General features: G+C 41.4%; 1 protein-coding gene across 3 annotated transcripts in view; it reads right to left on the reverse strand.

The window, feature by feature from the left end:
* The window catches only part of Vit (vitrin), a 109,074-nt gene extending 93,360 nt beyond the window's left edge, over nt 1-15,714 (reverse strand). The window contains exon 1 of one of the 3 annotated variants that reach the window (XM_087216136.1): nt 15,467-15,714. The gene's annotated coding sequence lies outside the window, so the exon portion shown is untranslated. The remainder of the gene's footprint in view (nt 1-15,466) is intronic. The other 2 variants (XM_021253719.2, XM_021253720.2) reach the window with 2 other exon arrangements.
* Between the last annotated feature and the right edge of the window lie 5,843 nt (nt 15,715-21,557).

The following is a 21,557-nucleotide window of genomic DNA, read 5'->3' on the forward strand; positions in this document are numbered from 1 at the left end:
GCAGCAATGGAAACTGACCAGGGTCAGTCTGCTCTCTTGGGAGCAGAATGATTAAGGCTTCATTCTCACCGCTGCAATGTTTCGTTGTTGACTCATACACTTGAAATGTAAGTGCACTATTGGAAATGTGTGCGGAAAAAATTCAAACCTTTTCTTATCCCTCCAGGAAGCTGAAGTGGAGGAAGGCAGCCCGTGCTGTCAGGCAGCTTTTCCAGGTAGCTGGGGTCACCAGGCTGGGAGTGCTCAGTGGTCCCAGAGCCTGATTCCTCATGCGCTCACCAGGATTCTAACAAAAGTGGAACAATAGGGGCTTTCAAAAAAATTGCTTACTGATTCCTACGTTTTTGGAATTGTACTATGAGTTGCAATAGAAAGAAACTGGAATAGGAAGTTCTGGTGGGACACACGAAGCCCTGTTGGGAAAGAAAAATATACTTAAGTGTAAGTAGATTAGCATAGCCAACTTAATTAGATTTCATTGCTCAGGCTTAGAGCAATGTTGTTGCTAATGAATAATAATATCACCTTGGATTTATATGGTTCTTCACAGTTTTTAAATAAAGAAGCTTCGTGTGCATTTTTAGAATGTGGACTCCAGTTTTCTTTCTTGTTCACTCTGCGGTTCCTAGAGCCTGGAGCAGTGCATGTGGTGATAAATAATATGTGTTCTCTGAGAAAATGAGTAAACACAAACTTGCTCTTCACATTGAACTAGTACAGGAAGTGGGACTCGTATCATAATCCTTTTTAATGGTACTAAGGATTGAACCAAGGGATTTTGCACTGAGCTCCATCTCCAGCTCTTGTATATATATTTTTTGAGACAAGTTCTCATTAAATTGGTAAGATAACTATGCTGGGCTCAAATTTTTGATTCTCCTGCCTCAGACTCCAAGAGTGCTGGGGTTACAAGTGTATATCACCATGCCTCACTCATAATTCACATTTTTAAAAGGTAAAGAAACTGCAGCATGGGTGAGTTAGTGACTTATTCAAGGTCATGTACAAAGTCAAGCCTAGGTTTATGACTCTTGATCTTGTACTGGTGTTTCTATCTCTTGGTGTATATAAAATAATCTGCAAGTTGTATCTTACTGAGATTTTAAAAAGCAAAATTATACAATGGAGTACTACTCAGCCATAAAGAAGGATAAATTTGAGTCATTTGTAGAAAAATGGATGCACTTTGAGTCTGTAATGCTAAGTAAAATAAATCAGACACTGGGTTAAATATCACATAGTTTTTCTTGAATTTTTTTTTTTTTTTGGTACTGGTGATCGAACTCAGGTCTTTCTCCTTGCAAGGCAGGCAGCAGAACCATTGAGCTAAATCCCCGGCCCACATAGTTTTTCTTATATGAGAAACTCAAAGTATAAATAATTTAAAGATCAAAGTAAAAGAAAGACGATAGACTTTATGGTGATGTGAAGGGGCTCTGGGAGGGAAGGGAGAAGACAAAGGATCGAGATGTGCTATGTATTTGTACCAATGAATATATTTATTATGAATTGCAAACATACTAATAAAAAATTTTTTAAAAAAGCAAAGTGGGGACCAGGGATTTAGCGCAGTGGCACTGCGCCTGGCTTGCAAGTGCAAGGTCCTGAGTTTGATTCCTGGTACCAAAAAAAAAAAGCAAAGTGGAATTTTCCTCAGATCTCTCTATTAGAAAAATGCTTGAGATTCACAGATAAGAGGGGAAACTGGTCATCGATGAAGTAAGAAAAGAATGTCTTTTGTCAAAGGTGGAAGAAGACAAGAAAGGCAAATAAAGAGGAAAATTATTGGCCCAGGATGTGACGAAAGCATCTAATTCCCTGTTTAAATTTTCATCCTGTGCATGTATATTAATAACTCAGAAATTAATAAGCACAAATAAAAACAAAAAAAATGGTAAAACTGCTCAAATTAGTAGAGGCACTTAGGAAGTACTATCGTTACCACTGTTGCTTTGACCGCCAGGTTTAGCAGTGATTTAATGGACCTAAAGTGGATAGAGGCCACACAGCATCCTAAGATGCAGTCTCTTGCGAAGCCCTAAGCCATCCAGATAATGTCAGCATCCAGTGAGAAGCTACAGCTGCCTCCTAACCTGCTCCTTCCTGTCCTTGCTCCAGGTCCCCCTCTCCTCTAGCTTGAAAAGACCAGCTCCTGACATTGGTGTTCACCTGTTCAGAATTCTCCTTCACAGGGTGGAGTCCAGATTCCTTGGGAAGACATTACAAACTCTGGGAAAATGGCCTGGCTTACCTTTCAACACGACCAAACTGCTATTCTCCCATAAACTCTCTCCTCTGCTCCCAGCTCCCCTGGGCTTTTGATCTTTTCTCTATAAGTGGCCCACTGGTACCACAGCTCATAATCATATTACTGTTCTACCCGAAATACCTTTCCACCCCTCACTTGCCTCTCCCAAGCTTATCCATCTGTCAAGCGTCAACTCATGGAAATTTCATCAAGTCACAATTCATCTTCATTCATACATCTCCTAATGATCCTGAAGTAAAATTTGTGTGTGTCCTATGTATTAGGTAGAGAGAAGAAAGATACAGGTCCTAGCATCAAATGGCCTATGGTTTTCTAGAAGGAGAGTGACATGCATTTGGCATAACTAACATTTATCGAATGCACACTAAGTGTCAGTAACAGCATCTCCTTTAATCCTCACAGCAACCTGACAAGGCAGAGACTATTTCTTGCCTTAATTTAGAGATAAGGAACCAGAAGCACACAGAAGTTAGGGACTTTGCCAAGATCTCAAGGCTGGAAAGAAGAGGAACTGAATTCAAATCAGCATTCCCAGTCCAGAGGCCGTGACTTTCTCCACTGGCCATAGCTGCTGCAGGATCAGCAAGGCAGGTATCTGCCTTCTGAATCCACTGACCCGAGTTGTTATCAGTACTGTTTTAAAGTTCCCTGCTGACTATGCTGCAGCCAGGATTGAGAGCTGCTGAGGTTGAGGGGAACATGAAGACATAAATGGTGGACGTCACATACCCCCAGGTGCACAGACTGGAAGGGACTTGAATTTCTTTCCCTGGCAGGTTGAAGAACAGTGAAGGATTTGTGAGGAAAGGGCAGGAGCCAGGGACAGAAATGCTGCAGGAACTGGAAGTTGCTCAGCCAGACATGGCGGGGGGTGGGGGGGGCGTAGGAAGGGGCCATGTCGGCCTTGAATGTTATGCCTAAAGAATGTGAGATTGATCCTTTAGGCAATAGGGAGACATGGAAGGCTTAAGAATTATTTTTGCATTCATCTTTTTTAATAAGCCCCATAGAGGCCTACTTGACCAATTAACTTGGAAAAAATCTGCCCTGGTGGACATGTAGGATTTATGTAATAATGTTGGTGTTTGCCTGACCTAGGATGCTGCTTGGGGAAGCACCCAACCGTACTCTGTGTCCATGAGGTGGAAAGAGCCAGTATCCATCTGGAAACATTTAATAGTTATGAGAACTTGTGCTATGTTTCCAAAATGCCACAATTCCCATGAGAACAGACATCTCTGAGTAGGGAGAGGCCACATCTGCAGCCGTGCTTTCTCCATCGCCGCCTGGCTGTAAATCTTCAGCACTTGTCCGTGGATGTGAGTTGATCTGTTGAGGAAAGGAGAGGAGGCAGGCACCAGGCAGGGCCACTGCAACGTGGAGCTGGCCTCCATCTGTCCTAGGCTTTGACATGGGTCCTCTTCCCCCGGGGAGGGTCTGAAACACTGCATCTCCTGTTGTCAGGAATCAGAGGCCACCTTGAGGTCCCCACTAGAATCCCCCAGGCTTCTGTGAAGGAGAGGGAAAGAGAGAAGGAGCCAGCGAGAGCAGCACTTTTTCTCTCTTCTCTGATTTTCTTCTCTTTTTAATTCTTCCCTTCTTTTATTGTATTGAAATTCAGCCAGGGAAGTATGGAAGCCGGGGAATCTTTGCCTTTTCTCACTCTTTTGGTGCCTAAGGATGCACAAGGCTACCAAAGAGTCCTCAAGTCAGGTGACACGGATTAGATGCTATTTGTTGATTTTTGCATACACAGAGTATCCATTTCTCAACCCTTTTCCTCCTGAATAGAACTCCAATTTGGTAAGAGAAATAAATGCAGCCAGGAGACTCAGGAAACTTGGCCCTTCCCAGCTCTTGGGACAAATCCTGTTTCCAAGTCTAACCAAGGAAGGCTACTGTCCCCCTTGCAATGTTCCTCTACGGACACAGTGCCTGTCCACAGGGTGTTTCCTGTAGCTCTGTTCAGATGATCATTACAGGCTGATCATCCTTAATGAAAAATGCAAATCTGAGCTCCTTCAAAATTAGAAACTTTTGTTTGTTCTTTTTCTTTTCTAAAATCTAAAACTTTTTGAATACTGACACTACACCAAGAATGGAAATCCCTATACCAAGACATTTTGTCTCATGCACATCATTACTAAAAACATTATACAATATTACCTTTAGGCTATGTGTATGCATAGTCCTTGGCACATAAATGAGTTTTGGGTTTAGACTTGGATCCCATTTCTAAGATGTATTATTATGTATATGGAAATATTCCAAAATCTAATAAAATTTGACATCAGAAACACTGCCAGTCCCAAGCATTTTGGGATACTTAGCTTGTACTAGTTCCTAGTTCTGGTGGGTTACTTCCTGAGTTATACCAAACAGGAAAGGAAGACTTTTAATCCCATGGAGAAACTTGTCTCTCTTGCTGGAAATAAACAAGGAAGCAGGTTGTTCCAGGTAAGCTTGCAATCATACTGTGACCATGAGGAAAGTTAGGCTGAGGAAAAAAGCTGACACGAGTGGGTGAGGGCAGCCTAGAAAATCACAGGGAAATGGAGGTAGAGCTCTGGCTGTCTTGTGCCTCAAGGTCAGGGTCACCTCTGGACTATCTGTTCTGTGGCACACTAAATTTCCCTTTTGGTTAGCTTGCAGCTGGAAGGTTATTTCTGTTAACTAACTCGCAGGATCTGCCCATGGAGTGGTTTTAACTAGAGAGGCTTTTAATATTACAGATTTTTACAACAGTCTGAAGAGTGTTTTCTCAACAGACCATCCAAGTGTTTCTTATTTAAGCCCCCTAAGAACTCCTTGAGGAGGTAAAATGCACATTATAGTTCTTAGAATTCAGAGTAGTGAAATGACTTGCCCAAGATCACACAGCCTGGGTCTTCCTCATCTTAACACTGTGCTTTTTCTACTATATCAAACTTCTTACGTGAGTGTTACTATACCTCTCACATCATGGTACATTATTATAAAATAAAAATTCCACTCTTAGTTGTGTAGCATACTTCACTTTTCAATGCCTGGTTACATTTATAACTCTGACCTCACAAGATTCCTGAAATGAGCAGCTCAAATCCAGTCTGATGCAGAGAACATGCACTGAAATGTAGGTGAGTCAGCAAGAAAAAAATACCTTAGGCCAACTGGGATCTCTCTTGGAACTTGTAGAAGCCTTGGAAACAAGGAGTGCTGAGCCTCAGGCCCTAAGGGCGCCCTGAATAAGACCTGCATGGTGAGGGCAGAGAGAGGGAGGAAGCAGCATGCAGGGCCTGGGAGAAGCAGGGAGGGCGGATGCCTTCATTTCTGGCCACTTCCCAGGACCATTTCCAGCCTGAAGGAGGTCCAGCTGGACTCAGTCTCTGGTGTATGATGTCAGTGTTTCTGGACCCTTTTACTTGAGCCCATTTGAATTAGTTTCTGTTTCTTGCAGCTTTGATTAAGGGCCTTTTCATGTTTGTTGTTTCAGTTATGTCCTATTTCCCTGAAATGATGAGTAGTAAAATCAAAACAAAGGATGCGTGTGGTTGCCTTTTGGTAGCATCAGAGGGGGTGGGCCCCAGAGAGGCTGCAAGGAACTCGGAAGCCAGGCTCCAGGGAGACCCTCAGCCTGGGAGCCTGGGAGTGGGGCAGCCACTGGGAATGCCTGGCGTGTGCTGGGTGGCCGGGAAACCATGCTGTCAGAATGCTGCTGTGGAGTTTCCTCACATATTTATAACTGTAGCTCACAGCCAGGGACATTTTGCAGTTTTGAAGTCACTTTGGTTTGTCACAACTTGGGCAGGACTGGCAACACCGGTGCTACTGGCACCTAGTGGGTAGAGGCCAGGGAGATGGTCAAACACCCCACAGCACAGGCCAGCTCCTCACAACAAAGAATCGCCCAGCCCCACTCACCAAGAGCCCAGAGTGGAAAATGCTGATTTGTGAGCATGCTTGTTTCTCAGTGTATTCATGAGAACGTTATGCTTATTGACTTTCCAAGCTAGGAACTACCCATAAATATCATTTGTACTTTTTTGGATGACTAAGGCATGAACTACTCATGGATCTATGCCTTTCTCTAGGATCCCCTTTGATCCTACATATAGCCAAAGAAAATCCTACAGCAGAGATGCTCTCTCATGGGCAACAGGTTGACTGAAGAGTTCATGTGTGTCCAACGGCGGCTATGTGCCGTGCCATTGATCTATGTGGCATGTTACTGCATGTCGGAGAACTAAAAAGAGAAAGGCTTTTTTGGTGTGTGTGTTTCAGACCATCATTTTGTACCTCATTAAGAACCTGACATATGGTAATACTTACCACATCCACAAAGACTTCAACCCATAGTGATTTCTAGGGAGACTGCAAACAGTAATTAGATTTCTCAAGTGGTAGTTTAGATCTTATATTGCCAGTGGGGAAAAATACCGGTTTGCAGGCTGCCCCCAAATGAGCTCTACCAAAGAACTCCTCCCAAGAGCTATTCATCCCGGGTAATGGAAGGGGCAGGAACAGCACTAAATCTAGGGAGGAGGTGAGGACCTCTAAGAAGACAAGGTGGCCCAGAATTGCTCCTCTGGGCTACTCTGGAAACTCTGCATAGTTTCAAAGGTTCCTAGGGAGCTTCGGAAAATGAATTTCTCTCATCAGAAACCTCTTTGCCTAATGTGTTGGACACTGTGGATTACCTCAGCCCTCCTCCCAGCAAGTTCTCCCCGCACCGGGGCTTTAATGTTTATGATTGCCAAGGGCCCTCTACTGTGAATTTGGAGCTGGGGATCTGGTTCAGTTCAAATGTGTGATCCCTCGAGCCCTGACTGGCGCAGATGCTGTGCTTTTTGGTCTTCCTTCAATTCTGAGGCACAGAAAAAACATTTTCAGGCCTGGCCTGGCTTCACAGCTGAGATAGGAAGATGAGGGCGTGTGTAGGACCTATGTGCCTGCCTCTTGGAAATGAATGGGTTCATCTCACATGACTGGGTCCCCCGCCCCAAGCTATGGAGAGACAGGCGTGGGGCTGGGGTCAGAGCAGCCAGAGGCTTGGGGAAAAGGAGGATGTGGAGGGGTGTGGAGGAGTCACTGCAACGGAGGAGTTGAAGCTGTGGAGGATCAAGTCCTGGAATTGCCAGGGACCGGCAGAAACAGAGTCATTTAGAATGAAAAGACCAAGCTGCCCAAGGGAACTAGTCGGGCTCTTTCTCCAGAGCCCCTCCCCAGACTGTCCTGGCTCTGAAGGAGCCTCCAGAGCCTCCTGCTTGTCCCTCCTGAGGAGTGTGGCCTGGCTGTATAGTGGTCTGTTACAGGAGGGGGGATTGGTCCCTTTGCCCTTCTTGGAAAGCTTTCTTGTTCTCATTATTCCCACCGCCCCCCGCCACACACACCCAGAACTAGGGATTGAACTCAGTTCTTTGCACTGAGCTACACCCCTAGCTCTTTTTAAATTTTTTATTTTGAGGAAAGGTGTTGCTAAGTCACTAAGTTACCCAGGCTTGAACTTGCAATCCTTCTGCCTCAGCCTCCCAGAGTGCTAGATTACACACATGTGCCATCCTGTTCTGGCTTCTGTGCTTTTCTTTGAGACAGAGTCTCACTTTGTTGTTCGGGTTGGCCTTGAATTGGTGAGCTCAAGCCATCCTCCTGCTGCAGCCCCCAGAGCGGTTGAGGCTACAGGTGTACACCAGCTGGTTGGGTTTTTCATGGAAAATTTTAGAAGTTTAGTGTCCACTCCAGTAACAACCACCATCATTTACTGAATGCTCACTCTAGGCTATAAGCTGCATGTATGAGATCTTATTTAATTAACATGATAATCCTATCAGAAAAGTACTATTATGCCCAGTTTTTTAAAGCAGAAAATTGAGGCTTAGAGAATTTTAGTGGGTTGTCCAAGGTCATAGAATGAACATGGAGCTGAACCAGTTCTAGCTCAGATATCAAAAAGTTAGCATCGTTCAGTACCTCATGTTCACGTGTCGCAAGATAGTTCCATTTTCCTTTTTACCTTGATGCATGTACCCAGGATTTTGGAAATGTTTGGTTGACAGAGTTAAGTTGCAGGCTGTAAAATACATATATTTTTAAACGAAGTTGTTTTAGTTTGAGGTCAGATTTTTTAAAAAGGTCTGACCTCATCTCGTTTTCCCTGACAAATTTTAAAATGACATACAAACATACAAGCATACTGCTAAGTTTAACCAGGGGTAATACACCAATTTAAGCAAGCATTTGCGTGTACGGACATTGACTGTCCATTGGATGTGAAGTGGGGTTTCGGTTAAGGCCCCAAGACAGCAGGTGCCAACCACTTCCACCTTCCGAGCTGGTCTCCTTAAGCTCCTCCCACGCTTGCTTAAAGTGGGGATCAATGCGAGGGGACCACCGGCTCCCCTCCTGCACCTGAGGATGGGGAGGAGGGAAGGAGAATGCCAACAACTTTTCCTAAAGACCTTCTTGTCCTCCACTCTCTATGTCCCTCTCTCGGACTCTACAACCTCTTGCACAGCCTGAAGCGGTAGCCAGGGATCCCAGTCCCTGTTACCTCCTTTGGAAATCCAGCCTGGATGCCCAAGAAGCCCATGGAAGTGAGTGAGCAGTTGTACCCTTTGTCTTGGGGGATGGTGGCTTGGGGTGAGATTTGTGAAGAGGGGAATGTGAGAGACAGAGTCCACCTGGGTCCTGCCTCAGGTCCTGCCGAGTCAGGAGCATGGAGGGCTGGGAAAGCAGAAAGCAGAGGTCAGAGGTCACTGGTTTCTCAGGGGCTGAAGGAGGAGCAGTAAACCCCAAGCCGAGCAGATTGTCTCAATGGCCTCCAGGGAACTACAGGCAAGAGGTCCCCAAAGATGTGAGAGCACCCCAGAAAACCCATAGCAGTGTCCTGTGGGAACACAAAAGCAGCTATCAGTGCAGCTTGGCTCAGGGAACCTGGATGTAAAAGTGCCAACCCAGCAAGGCCTTTCTATCACACGTTGCCTACCTGCATCCACTTCATTCACTCTGGACATGAAGAGACACTGTTAGCAGCCAAGGGGAAGAGAGGATTCCCTCAGCGGGCAGCAAATCTAGTTGTGGGAGTGAAACGCTGTATGTTGTCATTTTTCAGTATTACCTAGTGTTACATACATGAATTTGGGGTGTGGCATATGATCAAGGTCTTTTTAAAAACACTGGTCTGAAATATTAAGGAACCTAGTCCTGTTTCATCCAGGGCAGAGGCAAAGGCTGCTCCACACAGAGCTTGTGAGTGGGCAGGAGGCATGCAGGGTGTTGAGGAGTGCTGGGAGGGCATCCCGAGCCTGCTTGGCCCAAGAGCCCCCTGGATTCCTCTGTCCTCATTCGGCTTGGGACTGTCTGGCCTCCCCAGCTCTGGCCTGTGTAGGGTCTTAGCAGGACTCTTGCCTCCAGGAGCTCACAGGTTGCTCTCTGGCTTTCTTAATCATCCTCATTCTCTCTCTCTCTCTCTCTCTCTCTCTCTCTCTTCCTCTCTCTCTCTCTCTCTCCCCCCCTCCCTCCCTCTCTCTCTGACATTAAGCTTCTCACGCAGTAATACTTATCAGCCCATCTTACTTTTCTCTGTAGTCCCTTATCCTATTTTCAAAGCCTGTACTACCACCAGGCTGCTGATATGTACTTTCCAGGAAGTATTTCCCCCAAATTGGCCACTCTAGGAAAGTGGAAACTATTTTGTTCACACTTCTTCCCAAACACATAGACTAGTTAATGGCACATGACAGTGGCCCAATAAATATTTGTCTTGTTGTTGTTAATATCTGTTTCCCAAGCTTCTTTCACATTTTGGGGTACAGATTTACTTGCTGTATTGTACAAACAAAACCAGTCTGGGCAAGCCAACCAACGTTTTTATGTCCAAAGCATGTTTTCTCTGTCTGGGATACAAAGGAACCCAGAAAAGTAAATTCACTTAGCATTAAGATGCCAGAGACCTGATCTCTTGAAAACTCTATAGAGCCCCTTCTCCCCTTGAAAAGGTTTGTATTATCTTTTGAATCTGAGAAGAAAAAAAATGTAGAAACCGAATTCCTTCTCACTGTAGCCTGAAGGGCAATTCTTAATGAATATTTACTACATGTCCACACAAAACTTTAGCCTCCCTCCAACTGAGGAAAAGAATTTGAGAAATTTTTACTGGAGGCTTGTTAGGGAAAGTGATTTTTCTGAAGGAGTTTGAGTCACAGGAAATGTGATTCTTTCTGTGACAAGCTGTTAATGTAACCCTAAGCCTCCTCGAGTGAAGGAAGATAAAGGAAATGCCTTGGAGACCGATATTCAGCTGCCTCTAAGATGGAGTCGGCTCTCAGCCTCCCACCGGCCGAGAGCCACATCTTCCCCACACACCGGAAAGTGATTCTTAAGTCAGGTTATGGAAGAATGACAGGAATAAAACTCCTCCCTTCCCAACAAACTCCTCTTTTCCCAACAAACTGCTTCCTGTGAGTCCCTTACCTCCACCCTCTTCCATCATTCTTACCAAGGTGTCTCTACTACAAGGAAGAATATTTACCTCAGAAATTTGGCTTGCCTGGAAAACTATGCTTTCCTTAGGATGGTAAAGATTAATTTAATGCAGTGATAGGAAAACCAGGACCATGTGTAACTGTTGCCTGGTAGGTTAAGAATATCAGTTTGGAATTAGGCTTCTTGGATTTGAAACTGAGCTCTCTCTACCTCTTGGTAACTGTGAATTTGTACAACTTAACTAACTTCTCACTTGCCTCAGTTTTTTAAAAGTTGTATATTTGAGATAGCAACAACGCACATGATATGTTTGCTGTTGGGATCGAGTGAGTTAGTGTATGAAAGGAGTTAATATTATTGGGATGGTAGTTAATCATTATAGCCACCCCTGTCAGCATCATGGGCACCATCATCATTTTCATCACCATCTTGTAAAATGCGGCCCACTTAAATACTAGCTTAGGGTCTAACAGAGGTAAAGTAACCAGTTGACTCTCTCAATAACATGGTGTCCAGACCTCACCATGGCTTTTTTGTGAAGAAAATTGCCGTGGTCTGAATGTTTTTGTCCTCCAAAGTTCTTTGAAATCCTAATCCCCAATATGATAGTATTAGAAGGTGAGACTTTTGGGAGCTGATTAGGTCACGAGGGGGAAGCGGGACCTCAGAGAATGTTCCACTCTCTTTCTGCTATGTATGGACACAGCAAGAAAATGGCTATGAACCAGAAGGTGGGCCCTCACCAAATTCCAATCTTGCAGTGCTTTTATTTCAAACTTCCCAGCTTGCAGAACTGGGAAAAATAAATATTTGTTGCTTAAACCATCCAATCTGTGGTACTTGGTTATAGTTGTCCCAACTGACTAAGACACCTAGAAAGGAGAAATTCTGTATTTTTGTTCCTTCCACCTCTGTTTTGAGATTTGTAAGGCTCTTTCCATTGTCATGGAAATCTTCTAGACAGTTGTACAACTTGACTAAATGACTGTGGAGTAACATCTACTATTCAATTCTTATGCAGAATTGAAAAAAAAAGATCTAGTGAAAAATTATGAATTAGAAGTGGACCTAAATATACATGAAAGTGAGAGAGAGAGACAGAGAGAGATCAGAATAAAATAAATATAAAAATATTCTCTAAATCGAATCCTAAGCAAAATAATACTTCCATGTTGCAAGACTGGCTTGCAGATTTTATCAGGAAAGGGCTTTGGCTTCCAGTTTCTCAGGTCACCTTTGTCCCTCAGGCCACAAGGCCCGCAGTGTGGCACTGTACTTCTGCTGAGTCACATCTGCTGTGCGGGATTTGCTCTCTGTAGACTGCCACACAATGTATGGGTTTTATAGGTGGCATCACCTGGTGCCTGCTCTGTGGGCTTCCCAGATAGCCTGCAGCATTCACACAGTCTCTGAGGGTTTCTGTAAGGTTTGCAGCCTGTTAAAGTAGAAAACTTTCTAGCTGATTAAAAACAAATTCTAAACCCAGCGTCCACAACTGTTTGTTTCACAAAAGCAGTAACCATGGAAAATACCACAAACAAAACAGAAATAGTCTTTGCTCTATCGTGGACACGTGACTCTGGGCATGCAGGGGCTGCTCTCGCCTTTCAACACTTCCACCTTCTTGCCTGAAAACCAAGCTCACCCAGAGGATCCCAAACGGACTTGAATTTGTTTGTGTGTGTGTTCTTTTTTTATTTTAATTAAAAATTTCATAGCCAGTACTCCCAAATAATCCTTTCTGACTCTTATCTGGACTTTGCCTGGTATCCTGCTCCTGTCTTGACCCACTTTCTCCAAGAACGGAAGCTGTCCTTTCCTCAGGACCATTCATGCACTTTCTCTCTCTCTCAGTCTGTATTCAGAAAGGCTAGGATTTTACTGTCTCCTGTAGCCCACAGGGAGACACAGTTTAAGGCATTGTTAATTCTCAGATTACAGCCATCACAGAACTTGCCTCTTTTGCTTATCTTTGCTGAGTGACTGATTCCCTCAGACCTTCTAGATGAAGAGATGACAGCTACTTTCTAATAATATATAGATATAGTTTATGTTCATGTACTAGACATCCACAAATCTATTTGTTTACCAGAGCCAAAGAGCTAGTGTCTATAAGTTTGAAGATGATCACACATGCATGATTTCACAGCAGATCTGGTTTCTTTGTTCATGTAATCAAGAAAATACTTGCTAACATTTGGGGGCTGAAGCTCTGTGATTCTGTGAAGTCAGCACTAATAGACCCCTTGTACAGATGACAAAACTGAGGCCCATAGAGTTTAAGCAACTTAGTGAAGTAAACACATTAGCGTGGTGGAGTTTCATGCCTAGCAACCCCCACAGGATCCATTGGCATAAGAGGGCCAGTTGCTTGCCCTTGTGTGAAAGGCCAAATTTAGATATTTGATATGATCTCCATAAGAGATTATGTAGTCATAGAAACCACCAAAGAAATTGAAAAATACCTGTCATACAACTTAGACCACACTGTCCTCAGTATGGAGATATATATATATATATATATATATATATATATATATATATATATATGATACACACACACTGTAATCTTCTTTGTCCTGTGGAGAATATTATGTCAAGTTTCATTTTCATATACATTATTGTCCTTAAGTTAGGTAAATATAAGTATTTAAAACACATCCTAAATTCCTATTTTGATACTTCATTTTGCTATCTCAAAGATGAAATTGGTCTGGTTGGTCTTTACATTGGACTGGACTCTGAGCACAAAACCAAAGTATTGGGAGGGGAACTTAGGAGCTAACTTGTCTGATTGCTTCATGTCATATGTAGGAAATGGAGGCATAGGAACACTGAGTCACACAGCCAGGTGCCCTCCTAGTGGCAGACAGAGTCATGTGTTCTGTCCTGCAGTGGCTGCTGATACTGCCAAGCAAGAAGAAGGGGAGGAGCACTTGTATCCATGAGCAAAGGTACTGCAACATCCTACAGGGCATGACACACTTGTTACAAGACCAGTGACTGCTCCCGACATAGTCTTGTTTTGCATACATGAGAAAATACATTTCACATTTCAATGGCTTGTTGGAACGGGAACTCAATATTGAGTCTCACAACAAACCTGGGAGGGAGGATGTGCAGGTGTGGCTATTTCTGGCTTTCAAAGGGGGAAACAAAACTGAAGCCATGTCACACATCCTTCCCAAGGCATCACGGCGAGGTGGTAGCAGAGTTGTTCCTCTAATTTAGGACTCCTGGCTTGGCACCCTGTGTTGAACCACACTGCTCTCCTGTACTCAATTTGACTTACAGGAATCACAGCCAAGAGCAGTACAAGCATTTTTGTTCTCATGATGCTATTCATAAACCTGCTGCATTCTCAAACCTGCTGCAATTTCCCTTAAAGAACTTTTTCTTTGTGTGATCATTACATAGGTGGCAAAGAGAATTAGATCTTCTAAATTATATCCATAAACTCTATTTCAATAAAGATATTAAGCATTCCAACATTCTTAAGCTATTTCCCTTTCAGTGATGAAGTGTAAGGTATATTTAAATGAAGTTTAGTCTGGAAAATCAGCATATTGCAATTAAAAGTGCAGTCCTTGTAGTCTTGTAATTCTTTGTATAAAGCCCTTTTACAGAAGAGGGTATTTTAATTCAATAAATAAAAGATGGGCCCTTGCAACTCTCCTACCGGTATAGCCCCCACTTGTAGCTAATACACACAGAAGAAAACACAAACAAACATTGTTTGATCTTGGCTTGCTCTAGGGCGTTCCATCTTTCAAGAGACCAAGGGAAAAACAACCTCAGAAATTTACCACCAAAACTTCCAAATTTATTGCAACACAACGTAATGCAAAATACTATTTTCTTAGCAGATACATTTTTGGACAACCACCATGGCCAAGAATGCCTGGTTTTATTTTTACAATAAACCCCAAGAAAATGTTGACTGCTACTCTTGGTTTGGGGATGGCAAAGATGCTGTGGGTTGTTTGGAGCAAAAGATCACATCTAATTATTCATTCTTATCCTGTTTGATTAACTTGTGCTTGAGGCATTTACTTCATGTTTATACTGGTTTGACACAGATCGTGCTTAAAAGAGATTTTTGTATCCTGTTTTCCTGTGCAAAGTTGAGCTACAATGCTAGTCCCTTCTTGGACTTCTCAGTAACAGAAGTGTTCAGCCTAGAAACTCTTCTAGAGTAAACATGACACAGAATTGCACATCTAGCCACATTCCACTGAGATCTGCCTAAATAGAGAGGAGTGAAGGCTCACATTCAATAATTTCTCTTTTAATTTAGGGTAAATGTGCCCATTTCTCATACTGCTTTTTCATACACTGTTATAACTTGCTATACTGCCATTGCAGTCCATATAGGAAGCAAAGTAGAAAAAAGGCAAGAAAGACGTAAATCACTTTAAAGTTTCACACAAATGTTATACTTTTCAACTTAACCATATTTGGTTGGCTTAAAGAAACAGTGAAAACCTTGTCCTAATATTAATATTTTAGTATAGTTTATGTATAACCTGTATTATTTACAACATATATGTATAAATAATAGTAGCTGTTTATAAGGAAGCCGACTGCCACCAACTCCCATCCCAACTCTCTTGAAACTTAAAGACTGATTACTTAAAGTATGTATTCTAGTTTCTTAATGGCAAATACATTTCAATGCTTTTATAGTAATGAATGGAAAACAACTATATGCATAGCTTAGTAACTCATCAGACATACCTTGTTTGAAGAAAGCAATTTTTTTCAAAAATTTTCCACCACACAGAATGGATATTCTTTTTTCTTTAAACTTTTCTGCATCACAAATCCCATCCAAATTATTCTAAAGAAGAAACAAGAGTTCCCAGAACCTTTTCTCTTCTTCTCAGAGGAGCTAAGCAAACATTTTCATCCACCTCCCAGCCCTTTGAGAAGCTCATTTTGTACAACACACACACACACACACACACACACACACATACACACACACACAGCTTCTCACACTGGCTTTAGTGCTGAATTAGGCGGTCCTCTTTCAAATTTCCACTCCCACTTGCTTTTTTTGGGAAAGGACTTCTAAATATTCCTTTCTAACCCAAAGCACACATTTTTTTCAGTAAGCAATTTCTGCAATTAGATATTCTGAAAAGCAGAAGCACAGCAATTAGATAGGAATAAGAGTATTAATATACTTTAAAAACTACTTAAGCAGGGACAATTAATTTTTTCTTTCTGTTTCAAATACTAGTGAACAGCTGAATTAAACTGCAGAAAAAGCCTATGCAAATATTGTAAGCTTATTCTACTGGACTCTCATTTTTGCATTGAAAATATTTACTTTTTCTACATGTGGATGCCATCTTTTTGTTTGGCTTTGTTTCAGTCCTTTCTGCATTTTGGCAAACCTCATCAAATGATTGAGGTATTTGCTGCTGGTAACAGGACACACGGTAATAGCAGTGGGAAGCAAAACCTGACTCATGTTTCAAAAAAAAAACTACCGATGGGTACTTCACATCATCAGTGAATTCTGCCCATGTTTGTTTTTTTATATATTAATGTAGACAATTAAAGTGAAGAGATTCAGACCCTCAACGTGCATTAACATAGCCCACCACTTAAAAAAGCAGGCCCCCAAACAAGTCTGGCAGCCCCTTAGGATCCCGGGGCTTATCAGAGTGGCCGAGTATCTATTCCCTCCGCAGCAGGGCAATAGGTACAAAGAGCCAGTTCCTCCTCCTGCTGGGCAGTGTGCACTCCCGCAGCCTGGGAATAGAACTTCCCCATCTAGCTCCGCCCACCCGTGTCCGCTGGCTCTGGGATTGTCCCTCCTTTAAGATTACTGTTGTAGTGCAGTTAGACCTTTCCTTTTTCCCTCCCTGGTTCGGCACTGAAATTATTTTTCAATCTTGTTTGTTCCTCTATGAAATCTCAACACTAGGTCCATGGGTAATAAGGACAGTGCTGGCCCATGGAAGGTCAGCTGTCTCACCATGTATGTTGGGGCAGGTTGAGCTGAAATGGCAGCTAAGCATAGTAAATTATAATATTACTAATTATAAGAATGCTAGTTGGTATATATCATTTATTGGGAATGGTGATTGTCCTTTACATATATGAGCTCATATAATATTTAGAAGATTCTAGAAGAGTCAGAACTCTTGTCTCTATTCTATGGGTAAGAGGATCAGAGCTCAGAGACAGTAAGGAATTTTCCTAAGGTTACCCAGCGAGTGAAGCAAGATCTAGGATTCAAATTTGACTTTGCCTGAATCCAAGCAATGGTGCTATATTAGTACTTAGAGCTTCTTTTCTTTTACTAGTTTAATTTGCTTTCTTATGGTGAACAATAAAAAAATGAAATGTAAATATTTAAAAGCATATGAAGAAATGCTCAAAGAATATACAAATTCAAAGCAATAGTGTTTGGAGTAGGGCCAGGGATTTAGCTCAGTGGCACCATGCCTGTCTCACAAGTGCAAGGTCCTGAGTTTGATTCCTGGTACCAAAAAAAAAAAAAAAAAAAAGTGTTTGGAGTGATAAACATTTTTAGAAATAGTGATAGCTGCACAATGTTATGAATGTAATACTACTGAATTACACACTTAAAAGGCAAATTTTATGTTCCATATTTTACAGCAACAAAATAGTAGAAAAAGAGAATTTCCCTTAAAAAGCAGTTAAATATTCCTTTATTTGAATTAGATTGGTGAAAATTGGAACTCTAGAGTCCATGGCAGGCATGTGCTGGCCTTTTGGTTTGCTGGTGGTGGACAAATGTGATTATTCTAGAGAGAAATCCCAAAGTGCTTGGTTGAATTACATGGATGCTCTAGCACCCGCTAAACTCTCTGGGGGTATTCCCCAGTGAACGTATTCCCTCACACAGGGCCCTGAAGTCTATCTCCGAGCATCATAAACTCAGTCTGAGAGATCCCCAGGGTGAAACACTCCACAGCAGCCAGAAGCCATCCTAGTCTTCCTTGGGACCCCCGTGTGGTACCTGCATACACTTTCCTCCACTCTGCTATAAGGTCACCTCTGGAGCAAGACCTTTCCTGGCCACCCTGCTTCAAATGGCATCCCCAACCCAAGCACTTCCTCCTCCTCTTCTCTGCTTCATTTTTTTCCAGAGGACATATTACTGTTTATTAATATTTCCTACTTGACTTTTAAAATTCTGCACCCCCTCCACTAAAATAAATATAGGCTCAGGCAGGCTGGAGTCTTTAATGTTTTATTCAAGAGTGCATTCTTAGCTCTTGGAACCAACACATAGTAGGCATACAGTAAGTAGGAACTAAATGCAGTTAGAAATATGCGTACACCAGAACAGCTGCCTATAGGAATTGGGAGTGGAGAATAAGGACATGTGGAATAAAAAACATTCAAGAAAAGGTCTTGGAGCCTTGTGTGAGCCACACCAATGGGGCTGGGTGTCTGGCAGCAGCAGCACCTATAGCCAAAGCACTCAAGCTTGTGGCCTCGAGGAAGTCTTTTAACTTTTTAGAGTAAAACAAGATCGTAATTTCCTGGTGAGCAGTCTTGAGCTGGCATAAACTGAAGTAGATTATTTCTAGTTGAGAACAAAAATTGTCATGTTCAACTTTCCCAGCTATTGCTACTTGAAATTGTTTTGCTTATAAATCACCCATGGTGGCTTGAAAGCATCCATTTTTTCCCAAATAACTGTTTGTCACTACATAAGCTTAGTGTCCTAGGCTGGTATTGTGTCCAGTACAAAAACTCAAATCTCTTTGAGAACATTCTCTATTAAAACTTTTTATTATTGTCATAAACACTGAACTTGATGGTTCTTTAAAATATAGCCTCATTTTTTTTTTGTTTTCACTCCAGAGACAGAATGTGGGGAAATCAATGTGTTTCTCATATCACAAATTCATTCTTTTATGTGACTTTTAAAAACGCAGGCTGGCAATTTAAGGTTCTAAATAATGAGGCAGCCTTTTCAGACACTCTTGATAGTTTTATTGTGTGCAGGTATAAAACTCGAGAGTTACACCTTCATAACATGAGCTCCCTGAAATGTCTCAGGCTAGATGGTGTTTGATGGTACATCAATTTTTCATGGAAATATGATTTGGCTTGAACTCCTCTACAACTGTTTTGAGACTCTTTTTTCCCCTATACTTTGGTAGGAGCTTATTGCAATGATCAGATATAATTTCAGTTTTCTGGACACTGCTGAGCAGTGTTGCTAAATACACACATTTTGTGTAATGTCAGTGTGAATGGAAAATTCGCCAACCTAATTAGCCTTTGTTAAATTAACATTGTCACTACCTGTCAGAGGCAAAGAAAGTATTACAAGAAAAATATAGCTTTCCAAAAATTGAAGGAGCCAAATGGGGAAGATGAGTAACTTACAAATGGTAGTCAAAAGAGATTTTGCTAAGCAATGTAAAAGAGCTTCCAAAACTACAAGGAAGAGGTTCTTAAGAATACATCAGAGGTAAAAAGTGGATTAAATAGACATTAAATATGATAAAAAATAAACTCAAGAGGAAAGGAGATGGTTGACCAATAGGATTCATCTTCTTCCTTAGGTTATTAAAAAGTGTTGTAAGGATTATTCTTCCCAAATGCTTCCCTGAAACACATGAGCTAGAACCATTATATCAAGTGTTGGACAGCACCCACAATATTCTGGGCCAAAATGACAAAATATAAACATAGATAAGTCACTGTGATTGTCATTGTGCAATCAATAGCACAAAATAGATTAAAGGACCTAAAGGAGGATACTAGGAACTGGAGCCTGTCTCACAGGGCCTAGCATTCCAGAGGGCTGCTGAGCTAGCAGGTTAGCAAAATACAAAAGTACCTTGTACAAAACAAGGGTTCAAAATGGTGGCCAGGAGATTAGAGGCCTTATATCTCCCTTTATGCAAAATAAGCACATGGAGTCTAAAATAAAAGATTGGCTCACAGAACACTGGTCAGCTGGGCCTCTGCTGATCTAAGCTGTGCCGAGGAGCCTACAACTTGCTGTAGGTCTATGCATTGGCTGGGGAATCTCTACATGTGTTTATTGTGGTGTCCATGTTACAGGGACAGCAGCTACACAAGAGGAGCTCTTCTCATGGCAAGAGGGCAACAGAAAATATGTGAGGTTTCTTCTAATTGGCACACTGACATTCCTGGCCAGTTTGCTTTGGCCAAAGGCCAAAGGCCAAGGTAAAGCGGCAGAGACCTAGATTGCTCAGAAAAGGCTATGGAAAGTGTGTGGAAGAATGAAGAATCAGAGCCAATGATTTGGTCTCCTGTCCCACTCCCTTACTTTCAGCCTTATTTTTGTTGTGTATTTTTTCAATTTTTTTTTTTTTTTTTTTTTTTAGTACGTGTTTGCAGTACATAATGGTTACATTCCTCATAGGGCATTGATCCATGTACACAACACATCCACATCTTAATCCTTTTTTAATCTCCTTCCCTTCCCCTTTCTACCACCTTCCTCCATCTGTGGTCCCTTTTCCTTTTGCAAAAGATCTATCTTCCTATTTATTATTGTCTATTTTTTATTTTGCTCTGTATCCATATTTTCATTTCTCATAGAAGAGAAACTATGAAATATTTAAACTTGTGTGTCCGATTTATTTCACTTAACATTATGGTCTCAAAGTGCATTCATTTTCCTCCAAATGACTCAAGTTTACCCCTCTTTGTGGCAGAGCAGTACTCTACAAATATTACATTTTCTTTGTCCATTCACCTGTTGATGGACGTATAGGTCACTTCCAAGATTTAGCTATTATGAATTGTGCTGCATAAACATAAGTATGCACATATCACTGTAATATGATGTCTTTAATTCTTTCCAGCAGATACTTAGAAGGAGAATACCTGGGCCAAATGGAATTTCTAGTTTTAGTTTTTAGAGGAATCTGCATAATGACATCCATAATGGTTGTTCCAACAATGTAGAAGGGTTCCTTTTCCCCCACAGCCTCACCAGCATTTGTTATTATTTGACTTCTTGATGATAGTCATTCTTTCTGGAGTAAGATGGAATCTCAGGGTTGTTTTAATTTGCATTCTGTAATGGCCAGAGGTGTTGAACATTTTTTCATGTACTTATTGGCCATTTGTTCTTCTTTTTCTAAGAGGTGTCTATTTTGGTTGCCCATTTATTTATTGGGTCTTTTATTTGGGGGGGTCTAATTTTTTGAGTTATTTATGTATTCTAAGTGCTATATTAGCTCTCTATATTCAAGTAAAGTTTTTTAAAGTTCTAGTTTATTTATTGCTGTACTTTATTAATCTTATACTCATGATTTTTGAAATAGTTGGTTTAATTTATGTACATTATTTGTATTTTTATTTACTATCTTTATCTTCATTTATTTTCTTCTGTCTTCTGTTAGATTAATGAAGTTTTCTGTTCCCTCTATCTCTTCTGTTGTTTTTGAAATTTACATTGTTTTTTAAAGTTTTAGTTTTACCCTTTAAATTTTAAACTATAAGTATAGTTGTAGATTTTTTGTTAAATTTATTTATTAAATTTATTTATTTTGTTAAATTTATTTTGATCTCCCTTTTCAAAGTACTGTAGTTTGGTTTTTTTTTTTTTTTTTTTTTTTGGTACCGGGGATTGAACTCAGGTCCTTGTGCTTGCAAGGCAGGAGGTGGAACCACTGAGCTAAATCCCTGGCCCTAATTTATTATTTTTATTTCCTGCTAAAACCTGGCAAGAATCTTAGGCCACTTTAACTATGTCTTCCAGGTCCTGATATTTTTTTCAATAATTGCAGTGTTACCTTTTTAAAACACAAAGTTAGACTGCTTTAATTTTTTTTCAAAAAAGATTTTT

Source organism: Heterocephalus glaber, unplaced genomic scaffold (genome assembly GCF_053883595.1).
Source record: "Heterocephalus glaber isolate CG9 unplaced genomic scaffold, H.glaber_assembly_v1.0 deba00001457, whole genome shotgun sequence".
NCBI lineage: Eukaryota > Metazoa > Chordata > Mammalia > Rodentia > Bathyergidae > Heterocephalus > Heterocephalus glaber.